Genomic DNA, 21,083 nt, shown 5'->3' on the forward strand with positions numbered 1-21,083 from the left:
CGACCGAGTTCTTTGCCTTGGGGAGCTCCAGTCTTATTTGTTAAGAAGAAGGATGGGTCGATGAGATTGTGTATCGACTATAGAGAATTGAATAAGTTGACAATCAAGAATCGGTATCCGTTACCGAGGATTTGATGACTTATTTGATCAACTTTAGGGATCCAGTTGTTATTCAAAGATTGATTTGAGATCCGGGTATCACCAATTGAGAGTCAAAGAAGCTGATGTCCCGAAGACAGCGTTTAGAACACGTTATGGACATTATAAGTTTACTGTGATGTCATTTGGTTTGACGAACGCACCAGCAGTGTTCATGGACCTCATGAACCGTGTGTGTAAGCCATACCTAGATAAATTCATCATTGTGTTTATTGATGATATATTGGTGTACTCCAAGAATAGAGAAGAGCACGAGCAGCATCTACGTTCGATATTGACTATGCTTAGAGAAGAGCAGTTGTATGCAAAATTCTCTAAGTGTGACTTTTGGTTACCAGAAGTACAATTTCTTGGCCATGTTGTAGGGGCCAATGGAATACAGGTCGATCCAGCAAAGATTGAGTCAGTTAAGAATTGGGAAACTCCAAAGACGCCAACGCAGATTAGGCAATTTTTGGGTCTAGCTGGTTACTAACGGAGATTCATTGAAGGATTCTCTAAGATCGCCCGACCATTGACCGCGTTGACTCATAAGAGCAAGAAGTTTGAGTGGTCAGAGCCGCAAGAGACCGCATTTCAGTTGTTGAAAGAGAAGTTAACAACTGCACCAGTATTGTCTCTACCCGAGGGAAGTGAAGATTTTGTTGTTTATTGTGATGCCTCACGTCAAGGAATGGGTTGCGTGCTTATGCAACGAAACAAGGTTATTGCTTATGGATAGCGTCAGTTAAAGATTCACGAGCAGAACTACACTACGCATGACCTTGAGTTAGGAGATGTTGTCTTTGCACTTAAAATGTGGAGACACTACCTGTTTGGAACCAAGTTCACTATCTTCACTGACCATAAGAGTTTACAGCACATATTTGATCAGAAACATCTCAACATGAGACAACGACGTTGGATGGAACTACTTAACGATTATAACTGTGAACTTCAATACCATCCGGGCAAGGCGAATGTTGTGGCGGATACCTTAAGTAGAAAGGAGTGAGAGAAACCTCTTAGGGTTAAAGCGCTTAACATAGTTGTCCGTACGAATCTCACATCACAAATCCGCGAAGCACAACAAGAAGCCATGAAATAAGAAAATGTTGATGTTGAATTTCTCAGAGGAATGGATAAGAAATTTGACATCAAAGAGGATGAAACACGGTACTTTGCTAACCGAATTTGGGTACCAAAGTTTGGTGGATTGAGAGAACTAGTGTTGGAGAAAGCACACAAGTCGAGATACTCAATTCATCCGGGATCAGATAAAATGTACCAAGATTTGAAGGTGTTTTATTGGTGGCCAAATTTGAAAGCTGACATTACTACCTATGTCGGGAAGTGCTTGACTTGCGCTAAAGTTAAGGCTGAACATTAGAAGCCATCAGGATTATTAACTCAACCAAAGATTCCCAGTGGAAGTGGGAAGGTATTTCCATGGACTTCATTATGAAACTACCAAGAACGGTGGGAGGTCACGATACTATTTGGGTTATCGTGGATCGTCTCACTAAGTCCGCACACTTCTTACCGATAAGGAAAACTGATAAAATGGAGAAGTTGGCTCAGATCTACATTAAGGAAGTCGTCTCTAGGCATGGAGTGCCTATATCTATTATATCCGATCGCGACAGCAGATTTACTTCCAGGTTTTGGCAATCATTACAGAAAGCAATGGGGACCCGTCTAGATATGAGTACATCATATCACCCCTAGACGGATGGCCAGAGCGAACGAACTATTCAGACTTTTGAGGACATATTGAGAGTGTGTGTCATTGATTTCAGAAACGGATGGGATAAGTATTTACCACTGGCTAAGTTCTCATACAATAACAGCTACCATGCGAGCATTAAAGCTGCACCTTTCGAAGCATTGTATGGAAAAAAGTGTAGATCTCCCGTTTGTTGGAGCGAATCGGGAGATAGTCAGTTGACAGGTCCTGAGATTATTCAGGAGACAACTGAGAAAGTCCTACAGATTCAGGAATGACTGAGAACGGCTCGAAGTCATCAAAAGAGTTACGTCGATGTTAGGCGGAAGGACATAGAGTTCCAAGTTGGTGACAAGGTTATGTTTAAGGTATCACATTGGAAGGGTGTTGTACGATTTGGGAAACGAGGTAAACTGAGTCCTAGATATGTTGGACCATTCGAGATAACTGAAAGAGTTGGACCGGTAGCTTACAGGTTGGAATTGCCACAAGTACTTAGCGGTATTCATGACGTTTTCCATGTATCCAATCTAAAGAAGTGCCTAGCCGATGATAATTTAATTATTCCTTTAGAGGAACTATGTATCGACGACAAACTTCATTTCATTGAGGAACCTGTTGAAATGTTGGGCCGTGAGGTCAAACAGTTGAAGCAAAGCAGAATTTCTATCGTTAAAGTTCGGTGGAACGCGAGAAGAGGACCAGAGTTCACGTGGGAGCGTGAAGACCAGATGAGGCTGAAATATCCGCAATTGTTTCCCGAGAAAACTACTTCAGCGGACGATTACTAAAATTTAGGGACGAAATTTTCAATAACAGGTGGGTAATGTAACAACCCTGATTTTTTCGTTACTTCCGTTAACCTTCCGTTAGTTTATTTAACGGCGATTATTTAACTTTTATGTATTTTTGTGTAATAAATGCGTACTTGATCTTCGGAGGGTTACAATAATTAATATGGGTTGATATTAATTCAAATAAATATTTCGGATAATGAAATACAATACGATTTTTGATAATAGCTTTTAGAGCAACGAAACGCTCGCATTTATTTTAATAATTAATTCTATTAATTATTAACTTTTACAATATTTAATTTATTAGGTTTTTAATAAATTAAACGATTGGTTGCGTTTAACGATCGGGCTAGCGTTTCGAGACTTCGGTACGATTAAACGACACTTAAAACGGACCACGATTACACGGAATTGCAAAACGAGAGCCCGGAACCCCACCCCCCCCCCCCCCCCAACTTGGGCCATTCGGCCGACCCCTCCCCCATTCCCCCTTATTTTTCTATTTTGGGCTTATTTGCACTAGTGTGGTGTTTAAAGTTAGGCCCTAACAAATTATATTTAACAAGCAAATAATAGAAACCCTTCCCCATATTTTTTTTAGTCGACTTTTTGGCTCCCTCCCTCTCCCTTGCTGCCGTCGATCACATCACCACTACCACCATCAATTTTCAATTTTTAGAGCAAGCCTTGAACACGAAAGTTACAATTGTCGATCTCCTCTACGCGTTGGTATAATTCTTTTAGCGATCTAAGGTATAATTACATGAACCCTAATTCTTAAAATCTGATTTTCATGAGAGTTTCATAGTTATGTTGTCAATTGCTCAAGTCTATACGCGTACGTGTTAATCGTTATCGTTATTTTGATTGTTTGATGCGCTAGGGTTTAAAAACGAATTTGTTTTTGCTTGATCAGAAAAATTAAGTTTTTCAAATGTTAATTATTATGTTATAATCAGATTCCTTGCGAAAAACTATTGAGTTTAGGCTTTGGATTCGCTTGATTTCGTTTCCGTATGATTAAGTTATGTCAATTTGAATTATCGTTGTGTTTTTGTTGCTTGATCAGAAATCTGGAATTGTTAGACAATGAATTGGAATATGAAACTTATATCACTAGAAATATAATTTAAAAACACTCAATTTAGACTAGGATATCATGTCGTTTGCTTATGTATAGCCCGAGATATGCTTGAATTAGTGTAAAAGTAGTTTTATACAACACTTGCATGAAAATAACCTTATATGATAAAATGTGTTAACTTTTGTGATTAAAGCCTTGCATATTTGAAAAGCAGACAAAAATTACTTCATCTTTCATGTAGATATCATAGGGTAATTGTATCTATATCTTCAGATAATCGCGTACGAATGTGACTAACTAAATGAGAATCGAATCTGCAAATTGCTTACGGTTTTGTACTCTGTGGATTGTGTGTATGGCATGAGCATGTATGATTCTGGAAAATGAAACTTAACATGATATGTGACTTATTGTTAGTTTATGTAAATCTCTGAAACCTTATGCATTGGGCACAACAGAGCCATACTTTATGTAAATTCTGATTTGAGCAGAAAACTGAATGTTCAACTTGCACGAATAAACTGTACAAATTGGCTAAACAAAAGTTGCTAGATTTTTGATATGTGTTACTTTGATTTGTGTTTGAACTATGGCCACTGGTCTTGTATCAATTTAATGTTCCTAACTCCGGTTATAGCCAAAATGAGATCAGTGCGCGGTCAGAAACTGACCTGGTAAACCCCAAATGTATCCCTTCTGATTCCTTACATTTAATTGTCGTATGAGTCCCTGTCCAGACTTTTTGGAATCAATTTTAAGTATATTTATGATCTGGAGTTTACCATGTTTGCATGAATTATGTACTATGAGATAATATGCTAAGTATGCTACGTGTTCATGAACTTTGTGCATAACGATAAACTGAAATTGTGAAAATGATCATTCATGACCTAAAATGTATTGTTTGACTTAGGTTTGACATGTTGAACAATATTTGACATGAACCTACTGTTGTTGACTTTAGTTGACCACATTGACCAAGTTTGACTTTCGGTTAGACTTCGGTTGACTTTGTTTGACTTGCATGATATAGTTGACTTTTACTTTGAAACGCGTCGAGTCGAGCAATAAGACAACGTACACTATGAAACCACACTTGTTTAAGATACATATATTGACCAACCTAAATACGTATACTTAGGTTGCATTACTCGGCTATAAACCGTACAAGTTAATTGTTCACTTTTCAATCCGATCTTTATTCAAAGGCGAGTCTACAATCCCGCTTTTTACATGTTTTCAGGGATGAGAATACACGCTGTTATACTTACATTTTCAAATGCTTTTGTATTGACATGAGTAATATATATGCATATTGAGTTTGTTCAAAAAGCCTCTAGCTTGAATACTTTTAATACTATCGATGTAAGCACAATTTAGATGGACGGATCCGTTAGGTTGACAACCTCGCCCAAACAATATTAACCGTGGCGCATTTACTTTGAACATTAAATACATTTGAACAAGTGTATAACATTTTAGGAGGTAAAGGCGGGTATAGTGGCTTCTATACTCGGGTCATTGCTAGTATTCAGGTGCTCATATTATGCAAACGTTTTGCGACTTTGTGTTGTACTTGTAAAATATCGTGGTCAAGGAAATTAAACTATTTTTCTGATAACTGTTTTTTAGATACTGTTATACTTTTAAACCTGTAGATTCACCAACATTATTTGTTGACCTGTTTTTGCGTGTTGTTATTCTCAGGTCCTTAAGAGGTATGCTTCCGCTGTGTTTGCTGCATGACTGGCCGTGGAGTCAGCATATGATTTTAAAGAACATTATTTACTTTCGCATTTAAAACTTTTATACTGTCTAAATACTGTTGGCTTGTGGTTACGATCACAACAATGTTTCTGTTTTGGGATTATTGACTTGTGCTTTTGAAAGTTAATTTTTAAATAAAATTAAATGCGATTGCTTTAAACGTCTCATATAGAGGGTGTAACTGTGGGACCTGGATTAACACGCCGTCAGATGGTAATTTGGCGGGGTGTTATACTTTTATTAGGTAAATGTAATTGTGAAATGTTTATTAGATTTCTACATTTTCTTGTATCTAAATACCTTTAGTTATTATGTTGATCTAATGGTTGAACTTAGTACAAGTAACACTTTTTTCTTCCCAACACTGACATATTAATTTTATTGTTATATGGTGATATTACACATCAGCGAAAAACATGAGAAACTATGGTGGGCCACCATCGTTTGTTCACGTCATCAATCCTCAAGACACTGAACAACTGGTAATTATTTTTAATTCACTAATAACAGATATATAGGTAATTACGTATTATATGCATTGCAGATTTCTCCTTTTTGGTAAATGTATAATCGTTAAATATTTTGTACAGATGTTGCCAACAGATTTTATCAATATGCTATTTCCTAAATCTTGGTCTTCAAGGAACATATCTATTTACAGTAACACGGATTTAATCAAATTGAAAATTGTAAAAACACGGGTGAAAGGGGTTTCATAACAATCGGGTGGTCTAAGATTATGCAACAACTCATTTTAAGCAATGGTCATACAATATGCTTCACTGCCATTGAGGTTACTAAATGGGATTTGGTGGTTTATGGATGTGTATGTGCCAAACCAAATATTTCAATCTAGCACTACTCAACAACCCTACTGGATTTCATCTTAAGCTGTTCAACCGTTCTCCATACCGGCGATACCCTTCTTTCATCAAACCCATAACTGATTCCGAGCTTTCAGAACTGGTATTCTCATTTGATCTACATACCTCATATTTAATTCTAATTGCTATTAAAATAATATTAGTTTAAAATAGAAGGATATTGCTTTACCTGATTATAGCACTTTCCTGAACAATGGTCCCGTTGCTATTCTCTGCCTGAATTCCCAACAACCAACGTTTTCATAAACTCACTTGGATGATATAGAGTAAAGGTAGAGGTTCAGTTAGGCCCATCTAATGAAATGGTGTTTACAACTGGGTGGAAACAAGTTATGGAAGATCTTATGCTTGAAACTGATGATTGTTTAATTCTGTATAAAATTAATGATATCAACTTTCATATGGTCATGTATGGTTATGATGGGTGTGAGTGGATAAATCCAGACATAAAACACGTGGTGGAGATACAAACAGCTGCAAACAAATCAACCTCAAGTGTTTATGATATTACTAAAACTGATGAAGAAATGAAACAAGAACCTGATGTCGAGTCTGACGACATAACAGTTTTTTTTGGGGTGCCATATGGATGTTACTTGGTATGCTTCTTACACTCTCTTATGGTATTATATTTCAATATTATATGCTCACAATATATAACACAACTTTAGATTTAATGCATTTTACTTTCCAATTGTACTTTCATTTTTTGTAGGAATTGCCGTCTGCATTTGTTGGTCTTCGTGGAGTAAATGACGGTTGTACTGTCATTTGCAGAAATGCTCAAGGTGACCTATTTCATTGGTATGTTAAAAAAGATAAAACCAAGAATCTGCCAAATCGCTACGTGTACGGTGGTTGGCTCAAATTTGTAGGAGATAATAATTTAAACCCGCGTGATGTGTGTGAAGTTGTATGGAAAGGTGACATCGGTGAGTTCCGACTGGTTGGTGTTAGAAAACATACTTGGATGTAACCCGTTCAATCTACGCTAGATGCAGAATGTTGTGCTAGCTATATTGTGTATTTGTGTTTTGATACAATTGGCAAAGTTGTTAAGCTTACTTGATTAAACTACCGTATATGTATTTAAGCGTTGCTTAACATGTATGTAATTAAATATCGAACTTTATTGCAAACTACCGTCTATTGATACAACTGGCTATCCTTTATTGCATATTGAACAATGTAAAACATATCATATTTCAGGCACCACTCAACCAAAATTGTTAAAGTACTATAATGACCAATTTAACCTTTGAGGATAATTTTACCATTAAATGATAATTTTACCGGTTTGATGATATTTTGAACTCATAATGCCTAATTTACTCTTATATGTCGAAAATTTGAAAAACTTCATAGTAACTAAATAATTACCATTTCTTGATAATCTAATAACCTCATAATTAACAATGTACTCTTAGATGATAATTTAATGTATAAAGTTGTTAGGTTTAGTTTACTAGTTTCGAGCGATGTCCGGGATTGCCTATTGTATCCTGTTATAAAGATCCTTGTTTAGCTAGCGGGATAAATATGAAGTTCATAAACGTATCTAAAAGGAATTAACTACATATATGACCAAATATACATAGCATAATACTTGATTATACTATATAATACTTGATTATAAATTTAGTAACTAATGACCAAATTACCCTTTGATTATGATTTCACCATATAATGATGATCTCACCTTAAACCATAAAACTACACATTACACTTACGGGCAGTGTACCCGATCGTGCAATAGTATATGAAAGGGTAAATGTCGGTTATTATTAGATTATAAAATGATTGTGCATTGTCGTTCTCATCGGATCATGGAGTCCATAGAAGGTAACCACTGGTGGCTTATAGGAAAATCTGAAAAACCGGCCTCAATTGAGCTAATATATACATGAGATATCTCATGCAATTTCGATATTGGAGTTACCCGTTTACCATTTGATGCTAATTTTGCCTTTTAATGACAATTTTACCCTTTTATGATAATTTCGCCTCATAATACCTATTTTAATCTTAGATTTCAATTTGATCACCTCATAATTACCAAATGTATAGCTCATGCATTCATAATTGATGAATATATAAATGTTCATAATCATAACTAAGCAAAGTTGTAATTAAATTGATCTGTATATGTATAATTCAAATACGATGATATGATATGTATATTAAGAATTAATATATGATTAATATGAATGATAAGTTAATAGTATGTATTTTTTACTAATTATATTTTTCAAACATACAAATGGAAATTATAGGATAATATAAGCAAATTAGATTGTCACCAATATTATCTGCTAATAAAAAGGAAACAAACCAACTTATTTTTAGAAGTTACGTGACTTATTGGTACGTGAGTTGGAACCAAATTATAATTTTTTTTTATCGATATTCATTGTGTTTTACTGGGTGTTACAGATCTATATTCTGTTTCTACGTGAGTTGGAAAGAAACCAAGAGAAGCTATCACTTACGGAATTATTCCATCCAGAAATCCAATTTACAAGGTTACTTTGTGTCTCTGTTTAACTTATTTCGTTTAATGTCAAATAGATTACACATGTATATGTATATTTATTTGTATTATGTATTATGTATAGAATAATGATTAATGAATATGTTCATGTAGTTTTTTGTATGCATGAATATATGAATGAATGTTTAATCAATATTATGTGATATTCCGTATATACATCAATTGATATTTGTGAATGTTGTTTAATGAATATCTGATCCACTAGTCTAGTGTTCAATGAATATTTTGTTAAAAATTTGTGACTTTTTTTTTAATTCAGGTGTAGCATGGCAACGAGTTGGATGGGTTGCTCAAGAGCATCGAAAACATACCAAGAAGGTCTTGTTAATTATCTTGATCACATGTTTTCTACTAAAGGTAAAAATGGTGAGATACTATGTCCATGTGTAAAATGTGGTAATCATATGTGGGTGGGCCATGCAGCTGCTAAAAATCATTTGATTATTGACAGTTTTTATAAAGGTTATAAATTTGAACCTTATGTGTCTAAAAGAATTTATGATCCTATGTTGGATACCAAAGAAACTGAATTTGAAGATAACATGCAAGAAATGCTGAATGACTACTTCCATGAATTTGATGATAACAGCCAAGAAACTGAATTTTATGATAACAGCCACGAAAAGGAAACTGATACTATACCACACAAACATGAGAAAAGGTTTTATAATAGATTGAAAGATGTTGTGAAAGAACTATACCCTGGGTGTAAAAAGTTCCCAGCTCTTTCCTTTATCGTTAGGCTATATCATATCAAATGTATTGGTAAATGTAGTGACAAGGCTTTTGACATGATGCTTGATCTTTTAAGAGTGGCCTTCCCGGAAGCATCCATACCAAAGTCAGCATATGAACTAAAGAAGATAATAAGTGACTTTGGACTTGGTTATCAAGAAATTGATGCTTATCCTAATGATTGTATGTTGTACTGGAAAGATAAAAAGGACAAAACAGAATGTGATGTATGTAAAATGTCAAGGTATAAAAAAAATGAAAGTAATTCAGATGATGAGTCAACCACGAATGATAAAGAAAAGAAGAAAGGAGCAAAGATTTTGAGTTATTTTCCGCTCATACCACGGTTGCAAAGGTTGTATATGTCACCTGAATCTGCTGCGGCCATGAGATGGCATGCAGATAGTCGCACTAAAGATGTTTTTATGAGACATCCGGTGAAATGCCCCGTTCATATTAATTATAAACGTTTCATATTAATTGGTTTCTTTGCGAGGTTTTGACCTCTATATGAGACGTTTTTCAAATCTTGCATTCGTTTTTAAAAACAACCATAACCTTTATTCTTGAATAAAGGTATTAATGACATAATTTAGATTGTCTATCAAAGACAATCTCCTCAAATAAATAAGTTTTTACACAACCCATTACAATATGATCAAATATATTACAACAAATACTCCGAATGCAAGTTTAAACAATATAAACAATTATGCCAACTCCAAATCTTGACCTTGGGTTGGCATACGACAGCGGAAGCATTTTTAATATTCACCTGAGAATAAACATGCTTAAAACGTCAACAAAAATATTGGTGAGTCATAGGTTTAATTTCTATATAATAATCATAACATTTAATAAGCCACAAGATTTCATTTAATTTAATGCGCAGGATTATTACAACTGCAAAATCATTCATACGATGAGTCGCCTGGTAACCGACCTTAACATAGAGTTCTTAAGATATCTGGCATCATACATTCCACTATTTAAATGTATGACAAGAACCCTTCGAAGTACTAAAGCATTTCCACTATTCGAAAATGGGGGTGGTTGGTGCCCGTAGATCTACCTTTAGGATTCGTGTCAATTAGTGTTTTTCACTAATTCTTAGGTTACCAAGCATAATAATAATAACAAAACAGTCGTAGAATGTAGTTTCATGAACTTGTGCTTATTTTGTAAAATATTTATAAATTTGCATGTATTCTCATCCCAAAATAATTTAGATTGTGAAAATGGGACTATAACTCACTTGTGATGATTTCCGAATAGATGGTGATAAGACTTGGCCTTTTGACAAATTCACGAACCTAATAATAATATTCTTGTGTCAAGATATATATATATATATATATATATATATATATATATATATATATATATATATATATATATATATATATAGTATTCCATACTTATGATACTTGTGATAATTTTAATTGTCCATTGTTAGTAGTCCAACGTTCGTAGTCCAATAGTCCAATAGTCCAACAGTATAAATATATATATATAAATATAAATGCGTATATTGTGTTAGGATTCACTAACACTATAATATATTGTCTTAATATAATAAGACACATAATATGTATATTGTCTGAAGCAATCCGCGACCCATTGTATACATCTCGATCACAACTCAAAGTATATAATATTTTGGAATCCACTTCGACCCACAGCTAACTCGAAATTACTACCAATGGTGTCTTATAGTTCGTTCCAATAATATATATAAAAGAAATCAAAATGATATGTCAAAACGCTGTATACGGATCCACGGTGATCAAGTCATATATATATATGGTGCCTTACGATCTTTATTAAGACTATAATATATTGTCGTAGAACTTAATCACGACTATTATAAATTGTATTTTCATAAGTTCGGGAACAAGACATGTATAAATACATGTTGGATACAAGGTAAGTTAGCTAGAATAAGGTTAGCATCCATTTTTATTAATCAAAATCGTAGCTAAAAACAAGCAAAAATATCCAATTTTGTTTTACCCATAATTTCTTCGTTACAAATCCGTTTTGAGTGATTTAAGTTGCCATGGTTTCGTATCGAACTCAAAATTATTAATCTTAATAGAAAAATTATAGGTTTATATTCAAAAATATAGGTTAGGTGTCAAATAAGAGAAGATAGTCATATCCGTCGTAAGAACGACATCTTGATGACCCTTTTGAAAAACATACTTCCACTTAGAGTTTAACCATGGATTATGGATATATTTCATATCCATATAAAATAAGATTTTTCACCAAAGGAAATCTTTTAATTCAAAGTTTAAGATAGGTTTTTAAAATTAAACCCAAAACAGCCCCCTATGATCTATGACGGCGTATGTTCAGTTTTAAGGTGTTCTTCGTGTTTACAAGCTTTATATCCTTATGTTAGCTTGACGTACTGTCATAATACATGTGTTGAAGTATTTTAAAAGTCAAGTTAGAAGGATTAAGTTTATTTGCAAACAAGTTTAGAAATAATCTAAACTATGTTCTTGTTGTTATTAGTTATAACTCAAAATAAGATAGCTATATGGATATGAATCGAAAAAGATTATGAATAAGGTGACTACCTCAAATTAAATGAACAAAGTTTCTAAGAAAATAAGATGATAATCTTGTGATCCGAGATATCCTTGATGGCTTGTAATCCTTGGAGTGGAATCATAGAATGAACAAAAGTTCGAATAAGATTTCTATCTTGAATTAAGATAGTTATAAGTATATGAATTGAACCAAAGGTTATATATGATTCTTACCTTGATAAATAGGAGTAGATGAGTTAACAAAGTGTTCTTGAAGCTAGTTTATGATCAAAGTGAATGAAGATTTTATAGTACTTGAAGTATGTGTGTTTAAAGAGTAAGAAATGGAGAGAATACTTGGAGTTCTTGTGTATGAGTATTATGAGAGTGAAGGTAAGTTAAATAGCTGATATGAATGAGTAAAAAAAGTGTTAAAAGTTGTGGTTCATGCATATGGTTAAGAGACTTTATCAAAATTTGGAATATAGCATAATAATGCAAACTAGAAGTTAAATGTTGGTTCCCACAAGTCAAAATCATGTTTATCCTTGTCTTGTGACTCATAGGGCTTCTAAGGAGGCTATAATTGGTATTTCATATTGTTATATACTCATAGTATTTAAGTATGGAAGCTGGGTATGATACGAGTGTAAATACCGAATGAATACAAATAGAATTCTTGATGGAATTGAATGAGATTATGAGTATAGCTATCTTTGTTGAGTATAAGTATGTTAGCATATATGTTTAAGTCCTTCAAAAGTGTATTAATACATATTATTTATACATACATTTTAATTTAGAAGTTATTACAACGTTAATCGTTATATATATATATATATATATATATATATATATATATATATATATATATATATATATATATATATATATATATATAATCTTGAAGTCTTTAAGTTAGTAATCTCATTTTATGTATATAACCAATTGTTATTATATTTAATGAGATACTTAAATATCATTTTATCAAATCATAAGTATATATATATATATATATATATATATATATATATATACGTATATACATCATTATATAATTATTCTGAGTTATGACGTTCGTGAATCGTCAGACAAACTGGGTGGCCAAACATCTGTATAAAATTCATTTCAAATAACCCAATCTTAATGAGTTTGATTGCTTAACATGTTGAAAACATTAGTTATGTAAATATTAATCTTCTATATATTAGCGGAAAAATCCGAGTCATTACATTACACACCCGTTAAATTAAATTTCGTCCCGAAATTTAGAATTGTACCTAGTTAACGTGCGATATCGGGAAATAAATGTGGGTACTTCAGCTTCATTTGGTCTTCTCGTTCCCAAGTAAATTCAGGTCCTCTACGAGCATTCCATCGAACCTTAACGATTGGTATCTTACTTTGTTTGAGTCGTTTGACCTCACGATCCATAATTTCGACGGGTTCTTCGACGAAATTTAGTTTCTCGTCAATTTTAATCTCGTCTAAAGGAATAATTAGATCTTCGGTAGCTAGGCATTTCTTCAGGTTTGAAACATGGAAGGTGTTGTGAATCTTATCTAATTGTGGAGGTAGCTCAAGTTGATAGGCCACCGGCCCAATGCGTTTTTCAATCTTGAATGGCCCAATGTATCTTGGGCTCAATTTCCCCCGCTTTCTAAAACGAATAACACCTTTCCAAGGTGATAACTGCATAACCATATCACCTTCCTCATACTCTAAAGGTTTTCTTCTAACATCCGCATAGCTCTTTTGTCGACTCCGGGCTGTTTTCAATCATTGCTGAATCTGAATGATTTTATCGGTGGTTTCTTGGATAATTTCCGGACCTGTAATCTATTTATCCCCCACATCACTCCAACAAATCGGAGACCTGCACTTCCTCCTATAAAGTGCCTCGAATGGTGCCACCTCAATACTAGAATGATAGATGTTGTTGTAGGAAAACTCAGCTAACGGTAGATGTCGATCCCAACTTCTTCCAAAATCAATAACACATGCTCGTAGCATGTCTTCGAGTGTCTGAATCGTCCTTTCACTCTACCCATCAGTATGTGGGTGATAGGCAGTACTTAAATCTAGACGAGTTCCCAACGCTTCGTGTAATGCCTGCCAGAATCTGGAAGTAAATCTGCTATCACGATAAGAGATAATAGAGATTGGTATACCATGTCTAGAAATAACTTCTTTCAGGTATAATCGTGCTAATTTCTCTATACTATCCTTTTCTTTTATTGGTAGAAAGTGTGCTGACTTAGTAAGACGATCGACTATTACCCAAATCATATCATAACCACCTGTGGTTCTCGGTAACTTAGCAATGAAATCCATGGTAATGTTTTCCCATTTTCATTCTGGGATTTCAGGTTGTTGGAGTAGACCCGATGGTTTCTGATGTTCAGCTTTGACTTTAGAACAAGTCAAACATGCTCCTACATATGTGGCTATATCGGCCTTCATTCCTGGCCACCAAAAGTTTCTCTTGAGGTCTTGGTACATTTTCTCCGCTCCGAGATGTATTGAATATCTGGTTTTATGTGCTTCATCTAGTACCACTTTCCTCAAATCCCCATTCTTTGGTACCCAAATTCTTTCAGCTAAATACCTGGTTCCGTCTTCCCGAATATTAAGCTGTTTTTCTAATCCTTTGGGTATTTTCTTTCCAAAAATTCCTTCCTTCAAAACCTCCTGTTGTGCCTCTTTTATTCGAGTAGTAAGATTAGTATGAATAATCATGTTCATAGCTTTTACTCGAATATGTTCTCTTTCCTTTCGACTCAAGGAATCGGCTACCACATTCGCTTTTTCTGGGTGGTAACGGATTTCACAATCATAATCATTTAGCAACTCAACCCATCTACGCTGCCTCATGTTTAGTTGCTTTTGATTTAAAATATGTTGGAGACTTTTGTGGTCGGTGTATACGATAAACTTGACCCCATACAGATAATGTCTCCACATCTTTAATGCAAAAACAACGGCGCCCAATTCCAGATCATGTGTGGTTTAGTTTTGTTCATGAATTTTGAGTTGTCGAGAAGCATATGCAATCACCTTCTTCCGTTGCATAAGAACACACCCAAAACCCATTCTTGATGCGTTGCAGTAAATAACAAAATCTTCCATTCCATCAGGTAACGATAAAATAGGTGCCGTAGTCAACTTCTTTTTCAACAATTGGAAGGCACCCTCTTGTTCGGAAGTCCATTCATACTTCTTCCCCTTATGTGTCAAGGAAGTTAAAGATTTGGCTACTCGGGATAAATCTTGAATAAATCTCCTATAGTAACCGGCTAGACCCAAAAATTGACGTATTTGCATTGGAGTTTTTGAGATCTCCCAATTTTTGATGGCTTCAATCTTGGCGGGATCAACTTTGATTCCATTACTACTGACTACGTGGCCAAGAAATTATACTTCATTTAACCAAAAAGCGCACTTAGAGAATTTTGCATAAAGTTGTTCTTTTCTTAACAACTCTAATACAAGTCTCAAGTGTTGTTCGTGTTCTTGGTTATTCTTCAAATAGATAAGAATGTCATCAATAAAGACAATAACAAACTTATCTAAATATGGACTACATACTCAGTGCATGAGATCCATGAAAACTGCGGGTGCATTGGTTAGAACGAATGGCATAACCATGAATTCGTAATGGCCATAACGAGTTCTGAAGGCTGTTTTTGGTATATCGGCTTCTTTAACCCTCAGTTGATGATAACCAGACCTTAAGTCGATTTTGGAGTATACGCTCGAACCTTGGAGTTGATCAAATAGGTCGTCGATTCGAGGTAAAGGGTATCGGTTTTTGATGGTTACTTTGTTCAGCTCACGGTAATCGATACACATGCGAAAAGACCCATCTTTCTTTTTAACGAACAAAATTGGAGCTCCCCATGGTGACGTACTCGGTCGGATAAAACCATGTTCTAATAATTCTTGTAGCTGACTTTGTAATTCTTTCATTTCAGTGGGCGCAAGTCTATATGGAGCACGAGCTATTGGTGCGGCTCCTGGTACAAGATCTATTTGGAATTCAACGGATCGATGTGGAGGTAGTCCTGGTAATTCGTCTGGAAACACCTCAGGAAATTCTCTTGCAACGGGAACGTCATCGATTTTCTTTTCTTCTTTTTCAACCTTCTCGACATGTGCTAGTATGGCATAGCAACCTTTTCTTATTAGTTTGCGCGCCTTCAAACTACTAATAAGATTTAATTTGGCATTACCCTTTTCTCCGTAGACCATTAAGGGTAACCCGTTTTCTCTCGGAATGCGAATCGCCTTCTCATGACAAACAATTTCGACTTTCACCTTAGACATCCAGTCCATTCCAATAATTACATCGAAGCTTCTCAATTCCACCGGTATTAAATCAAGTGCAAACGTTTCGTTAACTAAACTAATTTTTCGATTTTGGCAAATTTTATCAACCTTAATTAGTTTACCGTTTGCTACTTCAACTATACACTTTTTATCCAAAGGCGTTAACGGACAATTTAATTTGGCACAAAATTCTCTACTCATATAACTTCTATCGGCACCCGAATCAAATAAAACATAAGCAGGTGTATTGTTGATAAGAAACGTACCCGTAACAAGCTCCGGGTCTTCCTGTGCTTTCTCCCCATTAATGTTGAAGGCTCTTCCACGGCCTTGCCTATTTCCATTCCGGCACTGGTTTATGGTATGACCCGTTTTTCGACATCCATAGCAAACAACGTCATTATTATTTGTTCCGACATTATTTGCTCCTCTGTTTCTATTTGGTCCATAGACTTCACACTTTGCCGCAATATGGCCATTCCTATTGTACTTGGTACATAACTCTCTACAAAATCATTCAGGATGAAACGTATCACACCTTGGGTATATAGTCCTTTGCTTTTTGTTGTCGTTGTTGTTGTTGTTCTTGTTAGGGTTATTGTTGTTGAGACGTTTGTTATTGTTATTGTTGTGATTGGGATTGTTGTTGTTATTATTATTGGGACAGTTGTTGCGGTTATTGTTGTTGTTGGGGTGGTTGCGATTGTTGTTGTAATTGTTGTTGTTGTTGTACTGGTGACCCTGATCACCGCTTTCCTCCCACTTTCGTTTCCCCTGTTTCATTATGGCCTCCTCGGTCGATGTAACGACCCGGATTTTTCGATCATTTTATACTTATGAGATTAATATTTACATAAAATAAACCTTACCAACATGATAAGCAATCCAAACTGTTGAGACTTATGTTTTTGAAAAGAGTTTCACACAACGTTTGACCGTCCAATTTGACCGATGATATCACGAACTATATAACACACGATAATTATACGATTATGTATATGTACATATCTATACATATTTAACATGATTTAAGGATGGTTTAACATTTCATTGTGAACTAACAACAATGAGTTATAAGTATACTTTGAGACCACAAACTTAAGTTTTCAAAACGATAACAATATGTACCGTTCTTTGACATATATACTTACAATCTATAATGTGTTGGTGATCTATGTCACCAATATGATTTAAGTGTAATGGGATTAATTTGTAACCAAAATAATCTTGATAAATATCGAACAAGTTTGGGGAAGTGTGGAGTGCACACTTGTTTGAACTTATCTTGATTATGACGGGGGTTCGGGGGCAGCGCCCCCGATAAGCGGGGTCCAAGGGGTGGCAACCCCTGGCGGGGTCCAAGGGGCAGAGCCCCAGGCTGGGGTCGAGCTGCCAGGTCAGCTTGGAAATTTTTTTTTGGCCTAACATTGCTTTATTAAAAATGTCTTAAAATTTTATTTTGGCCGGGTTTAACCCAAAAATAAAAGTCCAGTTTTTGAGCCTCTTTTACAGTTATAAACCCGTCCATATTTGAATTCTTGTTCCGATTCCTCAAAATTTCTACAAGTATATCTAGGGTATATGTAACCGTATCATACCCAACTTCTATACGTATTTACTATTGGTATATACCAACAATAAACTTCAATGATCAGCCACTAGACATGATGTTACATGTGGGAACCAGCCATTTAACCTCATGTGTGACTTTTGTGCAAGAAAACAAACTAAATCTCCTATATATCCATCCCATAATCATGCTATTTTGCACACACACATACAATTTCATTTCCAATTTTCTTTCAAGTTAATTCACTCCCTAATCTCTCTTCATTTACCTACTCAAGAACGTATCAATATAGTCATCCGATTTCAAGGAGATTACTTCCAATCTTTCAATCCCACTCCACCACTCTTTTGATTCCAAGATTTTTCTTACCTTTTCCAGTAGCTTTTCCAAGTAACTTGAGGTAGTAACCTTATTCATAACCTTATTCGATTCATATTTATATAGCTATCTTATTTTGTGTTGTAAAATTTTAACAACAAGAACATAGTTTGAGTGATTTCAAACTTGTTCGTAAACTAAATAGATCCTTCTAATTTGATTTTTAAAAACACTTCAAGACCTGTAATATATCATATTATGACAAAATCGGATTAATCATATCTTGGCTAATTAACATAATATTTAATATATATTTACTTATGATTTGATTTTATATATTTCAGGACCACCCGTAAACAACACGAGAAGATTAATCATAAGACCTCATGATTGTACGCAACACGTCATTTGACAACACGGTACTTTATGTACGCAACACGTCACTTGACAACATGGTACCATGGGTCGAGATTAATTCTGATCAATACGAATACGATGGAGTCTTTATTTATTTTATTTAAGCAACTAATTGTGGACCACTAACATCGGACTGCTAACTACGGACTAAGAAAATATTAAAAGTATATATATATATATATATATATATATATATATATATATATATATATATATATATATATATATATATATATATATATATATATATATATATATATATATATATATATATATATGTAACGATTACTTGAAAAGAAAATATGTTGATATATTATATATATGGTTAGGTTTGTGATATCAATCGGAGACCAAGTCGTGTTTATTACCTTCAAGGCAAAAGTGAGTATATAGTCCCACTTGTAAACTCTAAATATTTCGGGATGAGAATACATGCATTTTATGATTTACGTTATGGACACAAGTGATTAAAAATATATATTCTACGTTGAGTTGTACCACTGGCATACTTCCCTGTAGCTTGGTAACTATTATTTACATGAGGTATTGTAAACGCGAATCCTGTTGATAGATCTATCGGGCCAGACAACCCCAACCGGACTGGACGACCAGTATTTAACGGTTGCACAGTACTTCGTTTCGGTGACTACACTTGGTACGGTGTAGTAAGATTTCATAATAAAGGGAATATGCGACGTTGATTAAATGTTAAGTATGGTTATCAAGTGCTCAACAACCTAGAATATTTTTATTAAAACGTTTATATATGAAATCTTGTGGTCTATATTTATAACGCTGCCGGCATTAAACCTATATCTCACCAACTTTATGTTGACGTTTTAAGCATGTTTATTCTCAGGTGATAACTAAAAGCTTCCGCTGCAACATGTTGAATTTAGGCAAGATCTTGAGTATGCATATTTGTGTCAAAAATAAAACTGCATATCGGAGGATTTGTAATGTAAAATATGTTGGAGGTCGTATTGTTATTATCACATGTAAAGTTTGTAAGTCTAAGATTATCGCTAAACGAAATCATTATTAAGTTGTTTAAACCTTGTATTTGTAATAAAAGCTATGGTTTGTATTGTAAAAACGAATGCAGTTTTTGAAGAATGTCGCATATAGAGGTCAATACCTCGCGATGAAATCATATGTTATTGTATTCGTCCTTATGGTTAAGGTCGGGTTATGACATGTGGTATCAGAGCGTTGGTCTTAGAGAACCAGAAAATTTGCATTAGTGTGTCTTATCGAGTTTGTTAGAATGCATTAGTGAGTCTGGACTTTGACCGTGTTTGATTTCGAAAACTATTGCTTATCCTTGTTGGTTAAAAATTAATATGTAAATATTATGTGGTATTAACGTGCTAGTTGTTATGTGATAGATGTCTGGCTTAGAACTTATTATCACATTCAGCGACTCCGAACCAGAATCTTCAGATGGTGTTCCAGTCATTAACCTATCCGATGATGAAAACGACACCTTTGGGGAAGACTCACAAGTTCCGGATGAATCAATTGAAGAGGAACCAGAAAGTGATCCTGAGGAGGAAGAAATACAGGAAATTACGAAAGACAAGTTCGAACGAGGAAAGAAACGAAAGGCTACTGAAATGGAAAATCCAAATCCCGAGTCTAGAGAGAATGTTGTCGAACCAACTCCACCAGATACTTCCACACCTATTCCCGCTATTCCTATTAGTTCTATCCCGACATCCAGTTCTTCGGTTCCTCAGCCAAAATGCAGGGAGACAACCAGGATAACCTTTAAGCGATTTCTTTGAACACAAACGCTTTGGGTTAAATGATGCGCTGTTGTTTTAAACCATGGGATCATATAATGTTTTGTATAATATTACTAGTGTGGTTTGCTTAATGTTTGATGTAAGATAAGCATATGTAAAATAGTGAGGTGTGAAATGCAATAATTTTCCATGGTTAAGTATTATTTGGGTGGTAGTAATTGATTTTCGAACTAAGCTATTAAGTATGAACTTTAACGGGTAGGTACTACCCTAGATATAATTATAAAATGCTAATAAGAAGAAAAGGCTTTTATAATAATAACTGGTTCATATTATTAATAAGCTACGATGTACTATAAATACATACTACATCTATAATATTCATGTGATTAATTATTTTTTTTTCATTCTTGTTGAAGATTATGGCGCGATTGAACCGAATGACGGAACAAGAAATCCAGGAAATCATCAATCAGTGA

Source organism: Rutidosis leptorrhynchoides, chromosome 11, assembly GCF_046630445.1.
Source record: "Rutidosis leptorrhynchoides isolate AG116_Rl617_1_P2 chromosome 11, CSIRO_AGI_Rlap_v1, whole genome shotgun sequence".
NCBI classification, from domain to species: domain Eukaryota; kingdom Viridiplantae; phylum Streptophyta; class Magnoliopsida; order Asterales; family Asteraceae; genus Rutidosis; species Rutidosis leptorrhynchoides.